The sequence below is a fragment of the Ictidomys tridecemlineatus genome, chromosome 1 (assembly GCF_052094955.1).
Source record: "Ictidomys tridecemlineatus isolate mIctTri1 chromosome 1, mIctTri1.hap1, whole genome shotgun sequence".
NCBI lineage: Eukaryota > Metazoa > Chordata > Mammalia > Rodentia > Sciuridae > Ictidomys > Ictidomys tridecemlineatus.
This window is the reverse complement of record NC_135477.1, coordinates 39,864,613-39,877,741: the sequence shown is the minus strand read 5'-3', so window position 1 is coordinate 39,877,741 and position 13,129 is coordinate 39,864,613.

The following is a 13,129-nucleotide window of genomic DNA, read 5'->3' as shown; positions in this document are numbered from 1 at the left end:
CATTTTATGGTCATGGGCAGACAGGACTGAGAAATGCTGCTCTAAAGGAGAAAATAATATTGGTTAGGTCTGCCTGCCTTTGCTAAACCCCTGTCATCTTTATTCACATTTTGAATCTTGTTAAAGGGGGCTGCCTTCCACATGCCCACCACAAAGAGCTAGTCACTTACTGTTGCAGACAATACTGATAAAGAAGAGCTTCTTTTTTGGTAGGCACTTATTTTTTCTTTTGGTCCTAAGTATATGGAAGAGTTTACAGCTTCACAATTTATTTTAAATTCCAGAAACGTGATGGTAAGAAGAAATGGCTTTGAAATTCTAGTTAAGATACCTAATAGCTGGGGAATCCTGAGTGAGTCACTTACTGTTTTTCCCCACCACCACCACCCCGCCCCTTACCTGTAGAGACATTTCATTGGTTTGGAGCAGAATCACATTGTTTTCTTTTGTATTTAAGTTACAGGTAAGATTTTATTTGAAATGAGCTCAAGTGTGAAAAAAAATCATTGTGAAAACTATTAAATAAAATGAGTCTTAAGGAGCCCTTAACTATAAGAAATGTTAAATTGTACAGACACCTTTCCTTTAGTGTCACCCATGGAAGAATCAGATGGAGGATATTTCCAGGAAAATTTATGTATGATATGTCCCATCTGTTCTTCCTTGCTCTGTCATGGGTCTGGCCAGCTGACCTGTTCTCGGAACACAGGAGGGGAAGTTGATGGTTATATTCTGCCTGCGGATCTTTTTGATTTAACAAGTTTCATATAACTATGGTTTTCAGGGACAGAACCAGTTTTTAAATTATGGAAAAGAAAATAGTATTTCATGAATTTGCTTTCTCTTTGCATATATTCTCTGCATCAGAACTATGAGCCTTTCGAATGTGAGAATTGTCAGTTGCATCAAAAAATTTACTGAGAGGGGATAGGGAATCTATGGGCTCCTCCTAAATCCACTCCATCCTAAACCCACCACTTCTGACATTATGTTTCCATAGCTGCCTTGGAAACCAGCTCTATGTATATTTCATGTCCTTAAGGTGACTTCTACGCTCTTATCTTTTTGACCTTGTGGCACAAGACTTGGGAATTTCTTGCTCCTATTCTTTTTAATACCTACAAATTTCTTTTAGAAAGTCACACTCTTCTATGACCTTCAAATACTGCTGTTCCCTGGGATTCTGCCCTCCATCCTCCCTGAACCCTCATTCATCCTTTTTTTCCCCTTAAAATAAAATAGCTTCATAAAATAGGACATTTGCTGTTTCCTTTTCTATGGTTTCAGTTACCCTTAGTTAACCAAGGTCTGAAAATATTAAAAAAGGATACTACAGGTTAGGAATAGTTTTGAAAATTTTTTCATAGGGATTAAACAACATAAATCTTGTAAAGTGCTTACAAAAGGGTAAAAGTTTAAATGGGGTAATTTGTTCTTATTTAAGCAATATTTACTTCTTTATACTTTTTCCTTATCATGTAACTTTATCTTTTTAGTTTTTACAGTTTTACCATGCTTGCCTCTTTTTAATTCTTAGAAATATATGCCAGAGTACACTATTTTCCCCTATTTCGGAATGTCATGTAAATGGAATTTCATAGCTTATATCTTTAAAAGACAGGGTTTTTCATTCTGTATCCCCAATATATCCCATTGGGTATATACAAATGTTCCAAAGTCGGAATAAATCCATAATCCAAAAGACTTCTGGTCTCAAGCACTTTGCATAAAGTATACTCAACCTGTATTTACTCTGGTTCATAACTGTATGTGTGTGCTTATTTGCTGAATGTCTACCAACCCTCTTGACTATAGCTCCTTGGGGTCTGTTTCTGCTTACCATTGTATCCTTGAGTATAGAACAGCATGCTTCATAGAAATCAAACAAATGCTTGAAAGGAAGAATAAGTACATGTGTAGGTACCATTATAAACCATAAAGGATTATGTTATGAGAGAGTTTGTGTTGTCTTTCCAAGTCCCTTGGCTTGACAAAATGTCAGGAAGGAATAAGATCAAACTGAACGTTTTATGTTTCTGCTCCAGGGCCCATTCTAGAGTATAAAACAATGGCAAGACTGCAAAGGTAAAGGAAGAAGGTTAACTTTTTTTTAGGACCCATTGGATCACAGATAATGTGTGTAAAAACAAATCTGAGGCTCAGGGACATTAGCCTTGACCCTGACCAAGGTCACTCTTCTAATAAATTGGGAAACTAGGACACCGCTTGAAGCATACATCTAAGTGCAATGCTTCCTTCCTGGTCTGTGCTACCTGCCTCCCTCTACACCTGGTCCTGGCAAATAAGGACACCTGGTTACTGTAGCACTTAACAGTGTCTTTCAAAAGCCTATGAAATTGTCGGAATGTACAAATTTGAAGGTCTATCAGATGCATCTCAAGAAGGTTATGGATCTTTTTTTTTTCCTTATAGATGTTCCTTGAGAGGATAATAAAACATCTTAATAGAAAGAGTTCAATTTTGGTTTATACTCTGCCCTACCTTTTAGGCTGGATTCTGCTTTCTTGAGTTATCGAAGGACAAAGAAACTTTGAAGTCAGGTCAAGGAATGAGAGATGACAGAAAAAAAAAAACACTTCTAATGGCAAGAATGTGGGCAAGGTCTTGAACATTTTATATCATGGTTTCACAGAACAAGATTATAAGACATAAAGAGCATAATGTTTTACTCATACAGAGATCAGCAAATAAAAAGATGTGTTAGTCAAACTTTTGTCACTGTGAACAAGATACCTGGTAAGAACAACTTAGAGAAAGAAAGGTTTATTTTAGGATTGCAGTTTCAGAGGTCTCACTCCATGGCCAACCAAGTCCATTTCCTGGGCCTGGGGTGAGGCAGAACATCATGGTGGAAGGCATGGTGGAGGAAAGCTTCTTAGCTTATGGTAAGCAGCTGAGAAGAAGATATAGAGAGAAGAAGAAGAACCAGGGAAAAGATATAGTACCAAGGGAAGACTGGCCTCGGTCTACTTTTTCCAGTTGTACCCGCTGCCTAAAGTTACCACCCAGTGATCTATTCAAACTAGGAATCCATCAAATGGATTAATCCATTGATGAGGTTACAGCTCTAATCACTTCCTAAAAGCCCCACCTCTGAACTTTTCTGCATTAGAGATAATGCTTTCAAAACATGAGCTCTGTGTGTGTGTGGGGGGGAGGGCATTCCAGATCCAAACCATAATAGAGGATTTTTCTCCTTCCCCAGGACAATAGGGACTGTCATCACTGATAAAAGGACTAGCAAAAAGGCCCACAGGATCCAAAAGGGGACATTGTCCTGACTTGCTTTTTCCTCACTCCACTCCTAAGGTAAAGCTGAGAATTCCTGCTAAAAACAAACAAACAAACAAAACAAACAATAAAAAACATGTCTGTTATCTTGGAGGTATCATGGAGTCCAGCAGAAAGAAGGAAACTTCCTTCTCAGGTTTGAAAGATGATATTGTTTAAGCATCTTCGGGCCATTCTAATTCTGCAAGCCTGAGTCTGGTTGATATCTTAGGGATGATTGAGAATACAGATCCTAAATGTAGAATTTTTAAGATCAGAAGGTTCAAATACTAACCCAACCATAGCTCAGCACGGCTCAGGATCATGTCTTTTGCAGAAGAGAACATACACAAGTTCTCTATCCCATCTGCTCTGAAATCAGTTCACGCTTGGAGGTACTACCAATCGTCACCAATAGTCTGACATGCATATTCTAAGCTAGTGCTTATCAAATATTAGGTACATAGAATCACCTGGGAATATTATCAAGTAGATTTTTATTCAGGTTGGGTTCTGCATTATTAACAAGCTGCTTGCATGACACTTTGAGTAACAAAACTCCCATCCACCATTTCTCAGACTTCAGTGAGCATCAGGACCACTGGTGGCTTGTTAAACACAGACAGTTAGGCCCCACTCCTGGAGTATGTTCTAGAAGGTTCTAATAAGTTCCCAACTGCTGATATTACTGAACTATTAAACTATTAATAAGCCCAGAACTAATACGTTCTGAGGCATTGCCATTACTATATTTTGAGAAACAGTGTTCTAAATTGTACACAAAAGGACCATCATGATGTAGAATGTCATATTTATGTGACGTACCTGAATGGATATGACAATATTTACACATTTTTCTGAATTCCTGGAAACATTCTTCTTCTAATCTCGTAGTTTTTCTCGCATCACCTTCCTCTTCTGTCTTCTGCTTTGTTCCTCCAAGTTCCTGACTACTGCACTTTCTGAGAATAGCCTCTCCCTTGTCCCAAATTTATAGTGTGGGGAGGGAATACAGAGAGCATGCATATTGAATGGTATGGTTCACTGAAGGGACATGTTTGCATACTAGCAAAGCACATACTTCCTCCATCCCAAAGAACATAATTCAATAAAAATGCTTCTTTAAAAAAAATGTACCATCTTCTTTGAAAGGAACAGATGGTGTCAAAATCAAACAAAAATATAGACAGAAATCTCATAGAGAGACTTTTATTGAGGAATTAAAAAGAAAAAGTCAGATGAACATGATGGTGCATACCTGTATCCTAGAGAATCAGGAGGCTAGGGCAGGTGGGTTGTATTTCTTAAAAAATAAAATATAAAGGGCTCAGTGATAGAGCACTCCTGTGTTCAATCTCCACTACTGCAGGGGAAAAAAAAAAAAAAGAAAAAAAAACATGATGGCAATCTGGTACACAGGTGCATAGGTGACCTGTGGCATGTTTGGAAAGCAAGGGGAATGTTGAGTAAGCATTTTAACAGGACAGAGAAGACTGTGCAAGTTATTTCATACAAAGTTCATTGGCAGTTTTGGTGTTTGCAGGAGCTGGCAAGCTCTGATTGGCGAGCAGCAGCTGTTATTACTATGTAAAGCAAGTCTAAAGGTCACACTTGGCAGTTCTGTCCCCAATTTTGAAGTAAAAATAATCTTAAAGTTAGAGCAGACTGTTAAGTTGGATTGGTTCTGTGAGGTGGTTGCTGGAGCAGGCCTTTGGACCTGAGTATTTCCATTTTCTTTCCCAGAGCCCCTCAGCTCCATTTTAGCAAAGTGTAACAGAAACATATAATATATTTACAAATCTATTATAAAAGAGGGAATAGTAAGCTAACTGCATCATACTGCCCACCACCATGTCTGTTCTGTCTCCCACCACCCCATTTTTCACATTCTTTTCTCATTTTGTCCATTGTCAGGGAGAAGATGAGATGGGGACAATGTATGCCCACTAAATGAATAAGAGCAAAAATGATCTCTTCTTAACCTTTCCCATCCTCCAACCCAGGAGGTCTCCTCCTGACCCCAGGCTACAGCTCAGCAGCTCTGAAATGCCCAAAGAGACATGTCACAGACTCACCAGATGGCTGCTGGCAACTCTTGGGAGACGTGACAGACATTTCCACTCTAGGCCTTTAATGTCAAATCACTCTTTTCTGTCAAATCTGTCCGTCTGCACTTGACCTTTCAGTGAAAAGCATGTAGCTCTGTTAACAAGTCTGTCCTGGAGAAGAAGGGATAAATCAGGTCTGTCTGCAGCTTCGACTGGGTGGCTCCATTCCCTAGGCCTCTGCATCCCACATTGGGTACTGTTTCAGCCACACTTGGAGACAGTTTTCCCTCAGACTTTATGTACAAGCTCAAGTGCAGTTGGAACCCTCTATAACAGAGAAATATTTCAGAGAGCAGCCTTTAGCTTCCCTACCACCTCTTAATTATTGTAATTATTCTACTCCCTGGAGAGTTAAAAGTAGTTGATAATTATAGAAAAGAAAGTGATATAGATCAACTCTTTATTTTCCCAACAAACCATCTCATACTAATCTTTTGAATTATTATTAGGATCTCAGGTTTACAGCAATATCACATAAATTTTGAAAAGATCACATATTAATAAAATTTATGTTATTAATTTTACAAATAATTATTTTGTGAATAATTCACATTTTGAAATAAATGGCAAGCTCCTATACTTCAACTTCAATGTACCCAGCAGTGTTCTAAGTACCTTGTGTCTAATAACTAATTTCTCATAACAACTGAATAAGCTTGGTGCTATTATTAGTTCCATTTCACAGAAAGATTAAGTACCTCACCAGGATCCCACTGAATATCAGAGACAGGATTCAAATTCAGTCTATCTAATGTGTTACTTTTGCATTTTACATTTCCCATATCCCTTGCATTTCACCTACCTGCTTTAGAAGGCAAGAAGTATTTTTACATTTTGCAGTTAAGGAAGGTGAGATTGAGAGAAGCTATGTGATATCTCAGTTCTATGCAATACATTTCTGGAGTTAATTCAAACCCTATTCTTGTAAACCATCTATAAGGGCGACTGGGGTTTTTAAATGCATGTCCCCATACACTTTTTTGGTACAGATGTCATTTCCCAAATTAGTCTCATCTTTCAAACTTAGTTTTATGATCTTTTTAAACTGCTCTCATCACCCTAGAATTTACCACACTAGTTGTAATTTTTGATTTATTAATTGTCTCCCCCACCAAATGGTTAATTACTTTGGGGCAAGAGATGTTTGAATTTTCTCTTTCCCTTCTTATGGAGGTTCCTATGAATTCTAAAATATGTTTTTCAAAGATCACCTTTCAGCAACTAAATCTAGCAGAGACCCAGCAGAACTCTAGAGTCAGCTGGATCTGGGTGAAATTGTAACTTTTACAATTTATAATTAGTGGTTTGGATTAAAGCCAGACAGGTTATTTTTCCAAATAGGCTCCATACAGATAGTTCCTGATATTTTATGCAGAATGATGACAAGAAACATGCTACATTTTAGTCTTAAAATTTTCGGTAATTAGAGGGTAGGTATGAGGTCTTTCTTCCTTTGTGTCTCCACACTCAGAACTCTGGATGTTAAGTCCATCCTCTCTGGTTGGTGGGGAACTATAGGGGAAATGACCTAAAGCTTTCATTTTTAAGAAGAGCATACGAATTGTATTTAAGCATTTTCTGAATATTGAAATTGTTGAGGCATGGTTTGCTAATTCACATCAGGGATAAACTAGCCTCCAGTGAGATCAGCTTGTGGCAGCGAAGCACAGAGAAGAAAAGCCAAAGTCAGTTACCCCATATCCCCCTCCTCTAGACCTCCCCTTCTCCTGGATTTCCATCTCTCTGCTTGAAACCCAGACTGCAAAGGTCAGCACAAGTGGTGATAAAGCATAAACATCTCCACATTCTATTCACTGGGCTCCAAAAAACACTTAGAGTTAAGACACTTTGTCACTCTGCAAGTCGATCTTCCTCCACGGTTGAGCAAGAGGTGTGTGAGCAAAGGATAAATTAACAAGAACGAGTTTTATGATTTATAACAGGAAAAGAAGGATATGAACTCACTGAGGCAAGTGGGATTGGAGCAGTGGGCATCTGGTCATACTTAAGATTAGAGGAAAACTGGTCCAAGGCTTGGGTCTGCCAGGCTAACAGTGAAAGCCAGAGATGGCACTGGAGAAGAGGTGACTAGATGACTCTTCTGCTCTGCACAGTGGAACCTCTCAAGTCGTCTTTTGACTTCTGCCTGTCTTGTGTGCCCCACATCCTCTAACACACTGAGGTGCTGGGCCTTTGGTTTGCTCTAAGAAGGTAGAGAGTGGGCAAAGCCTGACATAATTAGGAGGAAGGGAGTCTCTCCCAAGCAGAGTAAGATTCACTCCTGGGAAACTATGGTGACCAGATGCTCCTGGAGGAATCTCTTCCTTAATTTCTGAGATCCTAGGTCTTGCATTAGAAAATGAATGGGTTTTGTCCATCACTTGTTGCCAATGAAGCTCTAAGGAGGTAACAAGAATAACTTAAGTGCAAAGGCAATGCTAGCTGTGTGCAGGCTAGAAACAAAGGACCAAAGGTAGTGGCATAAGTTCTTCCATGGCCAGGCATAGTGGCATACACCTGTAATCCCAGCAACTGGGGAGGTGAGACAGGAGGATCATGGTAAGTTCAAGGCCAGCCTCAGCAACATAGTGAGGCCCTAAGCGACTTAGTGAGAACTTGTCTCAAAAATAAAATTTAAAAAAAAAAAATTAAGTGAGCCTAGATTCAATCCCTGGTACCAAAACAAACAAACAAACAAACAAATGAATAATGCAGTACCTCCATTTACATATTTTTTCTCAGTCACAGTGATTCCTCTAAAGTCAAAGTGGGTTCAGTGGCTAGGGAGGCTTATATTCTAATTAAAAGTGAAACTGGACAAGACTGTTGTTTATTTTCCCCTCTGAATGCAACCAACATGTCTTGTCATAAACTCCCCAAGTGCTCTGAATTTGTTGGGAACAGTAGCACCTCAGGGGAGAAGAACAGTTCTGGCCTCTGCTATTGTACTACCTATACTGCGGGTAGATAGGTCTCAAGTTATAGGCAAGAATTGTGGTGTCTTTAAGTAAAAATACAGTGACAGCCTCTCCAGCTGCAGAAGATATATTGTTGCTACTTGAGCATCAGATTAACTGATATATGACAGAAAAGTAGGGGCCTCCCATCCTAGATAGATGCTATTGTTTCTCATTATATAACTGGTACTATAAACAGGTAGGCTTCAGTCACTTTATATGAAGGTGAGAACAGAAATACTTCCAAGCACAGGCATGATGCTCCCCGCCCCCTTGCATTACCTGTGCTCTGGACAGATAGACGCCAGGTGCTCTGACTACAGCAAGAACAGTATTGAGTCCAAGCACAGATATGGTTCCAGACATGTAACTGCCCCAGAGAAGAAGTGGCCTGTTAGGTCTCCAGGTGATCTAACAAAAAGAAGGAAGAGAAACATCTTCAAACACCTGTATAATGCTGGCTCCTGTGACCAGAATGTTCCAAGTTGATCTGATGAAAAGGAAAAACAGAATTGTTTCCCAGAACTTATTTTTTTTTGGTGATGTTATCTCCTCTAATATGCTTTGGGTGGTCTTGGGTGGGTGCTTTGACCATCAGTCAGGAGAAAATATCTCCCAGGACAGAGTTGCCTTCCACAGAGCCGGCCTCTCCAATTGCAACAGGGATAGAACCCAAGCGTTCAAGTTAAGCTCCCTCAACATGAGCAGTGGTATTGGATACCTCCCTCAGCCTCAGTGAAGCTGAGTGCCCCAGACATAAAGCTGGGATCTAGGGTTGCCATACTGACCCCCAAAGCTGCTGATATCCACAGGAAAAACCAAACTCATAAGTACAAATGGGTTTGCAGTAGTGTTGGCTAAAGTTCAGCTGATGTCCTCAGTTTGGGGAATCATAATGGGGACTCTGAAGCCGAAAGTAGTGAATAGTCCAATGGGAAAAACACTTTAGATGTCAAAAATTCCCCCTGAAAACTGTCAGGGCTGTCAAAGGTGGAATATTGGGAGAGAAAACCCAAAGAAGCTGACGGAGTTGTGCTGCCAGCAGGGGACAGGGCTGCAGGAGAAGTTATGTCTGGTGCTTGTGTTAGGATTAACATGTTTTCAAAGGGGAAAGAGCTGTCATGCCTGGTGGCCTCAGGCTGCGGCCCAACAGAGAACTCAACTGTGAATAAAAGGCAGCTCCTGGGTCAAAGGAAAGGTTGATATTTGCACTTGAGGCCATTAACTGTGCAGGCAGCTGGTGGATAGGAACTACAGCTGAGTAATGCTGGCACCAGGTGACAAGTTCTCAAAGGGAGGAAGTGTCATGGAAAATGGAAGTTCTTACTAGAGACAGGGGAAGAAAGGAAGATGGAAAATTGCAAAGGGAGTATGGTATCCATAGCAATATTTTTAGCCACAAAGACAGGCCTGAATGCTGAACCTGTAGAAGTGCTGACCACTGGAGTGGAGGTACCTGGGAAGCAGTGGTAGATAAACCAACAGAACAAGCACACAAGCACACCTGGATTCCTACTTCCAATGCAGGGGACACCTACAGCAGGGCTGTGTGAACTCATGCTAACTTTGATAAAGGAGCTCCTGGGTCCATGGCCTTCAGATAGCACTTCCTATATTACCTAAGTTGTCATCTGGAAGATCAAAATTGAGATTTCCCTCCCAAGGCCCAAGACGACACTGAAGGAACTGAGGACTCCTGTGGTCTACAGGGGCCTAGGTACTGATGGTACCCTCCCACTTTTATATGAGACTGCTTCTTTGATTGTTCTCCTGCTTTGGAATGTCCTACCAGCACTCTCCTAGTGTCCTCTCTGATAAAGGATCTATCTGGTGGCTAGATACCACCAGCCCCCAGAGGCCTTTGGCAATTCATACGGAAAAATAAAGTCCCTTTGTTCCCTAGAGGACTCATCCACTTTTCTCAAGTAGCTGAACATAATACAATTGCCAATAAATGGTACTGATCCCACCAGGACAGCAAAGAAATGACCTTTGAGAAAAGTGCTGAGCCTGTAGGTTGAGATTCTTCCCTCGGGGGCAATGTCAAACCAAAGTAGTAAAGATTCACTTCTTGGCACAGTTGGCTTATAAACAGAGCCTAGAGCAGGTCCTGGGACAGCAGACTGATCCCAGCCAGACAATAGTAGACACAGCAGGTCGGGCAGAGATGGAGTGCATGTCTTGCTGAGGAAGTCATTCATGAAGAGTAATTTGTGCATGATGTGATCTTTGGGGTGCAGAACAAAACTCACAGGGTTCCCCAGCTGCCTCCTCCAAGGAAATGTATACTTTGATCTGCTACACACTTAAATGATGTCATTGAATGGGTAAAGTAGAAAGATTGTGGGGCAAAGGGTGAAGCTAATGTGCCAAAAGGCAAGGTAGACAGATGGCCCAGCCCCAGCAAAATGCTGCGACCATGCTGACATTCCCTGGCCTCTGTCCTGCAGCTAGAATCCAAAGGACACCAGTCTCCCTTTGGGTTGCTTAAAATTATTCTGTTTTAATTATGCCAGCGGGCACTTGAATGTGTACATCTGTTAAAACTTACCCTACTATGTACTTAAAAGAGGTGCCTTAATTTTATACAAAATTTATCTAGAAAATCTTTGACTCAAGAACATTCAGAATATCATTTAAAAATATTGTTTTACTGGTAAATATTACTACACAGTTGAAAGATGCCAAAATCATGGCAAAAAAATTACTAAAGTGTCACGACCCCCTTGCCCGCAAGGAAGACGCGACTCAGGAATCTTCTTTCAGCAGTTTATTCAGGCCCTTGATATTCTTCTAATGATTCTTTTACTACCCGGAATAATAATTGGATGCCCCTCCCAGCCTTAATAAAGCACCTCGAACCCCAATGCAAAGCTGCCACGTGTACCCTTCTCACAGGGTGCTAGAAAATGACACGCCAACTTTCTTTGATAAGGAGCTGGGAACACGCCAACTCTCTTTGATATGGAGTTGTCCTTCACAGACCACAACGGAGCCAGCGCCATCATGTAATGGCGACCACAGTCCACAGGAATGGCTCACCACAGCTCCCCCTTTTTGTTTCACTAAGACAATACAGGCGAGAGTAGAGGTCCTATCCCACTGTGCAAAAGTGGCTGCATAGTATGGGCCAGCCCCAGGGGGCGCCTTCCCCAGACCTGACACCATATCAGCCGACGCCTTTTTTCGTGGGGCGGGGCGGAGACACGTCAAACCCGCATGCAATAGGACATGCTCCCCTTGAGGTCCCTCTTCTCAATGGATCACTCAAGTGCAGTGCCTTGCCTCGCATCCTGTATCGTGACGATGGTGAGTAAGAGGGAATAGCTGAGGTTGAACTGTGGCCATGCAGAGGTACAACTACAAACAAGTTGGCAGCACCCTGAAAGAAAGGCACGGACTTTAAAGTGATAGATAAAGACCAGTGTGGAAACCCTTCTGCGTGCAATGGCAACAAGACCCGCAGAGTGCAAGGGCTTTCCAGCACTAAGAGAAAGACAAAAGAAGGACATGTCGTACCCAGTGCAATGTTATAATAACTTGGGGTGCAACGACCATGTCAAAGGCACTAGTGTAGAAACCCATCTGCGTGCAATGGTAGCAAGACCGGCAGAGTGCAAGGGCTTTCTGACACTAAGAGAATAACGAGGAAAGACATGTCAATCCCAGTGCAATGTTATAATAACTTGGGGTGCAATGACCATGTCAAAAGTTTAGTGCTTAAGATGCGCAAGCCAGACCTGTGGCGAGTTGCCAGTTTCTAAAGCAGCAAGAGCTTGTATGATCATAGCCTTATCTTGAGCACTGCGGGCCTTAAGGCGACAGAGAAACCACAAACAGAGGAACATACCAAAACAACACAGTGCACCAAAAATGCCTACTCCCACCCATTCCTTAAAAAAGGAAAAAGCAGAAGATATCCAATTGGTGAATTGACCCAGAGTCACGGGACCGACACGGGTACCATTCAAGACAGCTATCTGGGTTAGTTGAGACTGGATCATGTCTTCCGCTTCCATGGACCAATTTCCGGCCAGATATCCACCAATGATGTGGGAAGCATTCCTGGAATCATTAAATCTGACAGAGGTTATACATAAATGTGCACGTTGGTCAATGCAGCCTAAAAGTACTAGGTCAGCCAATTCTTCTACCTGAGCTTGAAGAAAATCTATTCTTTGGTTGGTAGCTAAAATCCCTGACAAAATATGTTGATTAATCGCATTTTGCGATTCAAGTATAGTGGACGTTTGTTGAACAACTTGATTAATAGTGGCAGCAGTTTGTACTTGACTGGCCATGGCTACTCTGGCCGTAACTGCTGCAGCAGCAGATGCCGCCACGGCTGTCACTATAGCTGCTGTGATTCCAAAATCGCTGCGGACTCTAAGTAGCTCTACAATAGGAAATTTATCTGGATCCGCAGTGACTGGGATTGGGACAAAAGTTGGAATTTTCATAATTACTGCTACAGTCCAAGAACCATTCCAACACTCAGATAAGAAACAGGTAATATGAGAACAATCCAGCATCCCCGACGAGGTGTGATTAGCTAAAAGGAACAGGAACGGGGATTGGATACAGACCATTGCAGGAGGCAATGTGGCATAATGTAACAGAGAGTTGAACGAAACAGATGTAAGCCTATTACCTCGTTCACTCTCCTTAGTAGTGCCAGAAACATTAGCCAGCCAACTTTTGGCTCCTAGTAATTGAGCCAATGCGGAAATATCGGCTGAAGCCCCCTTCTCATTGGAAATTAGCCATTGAAAC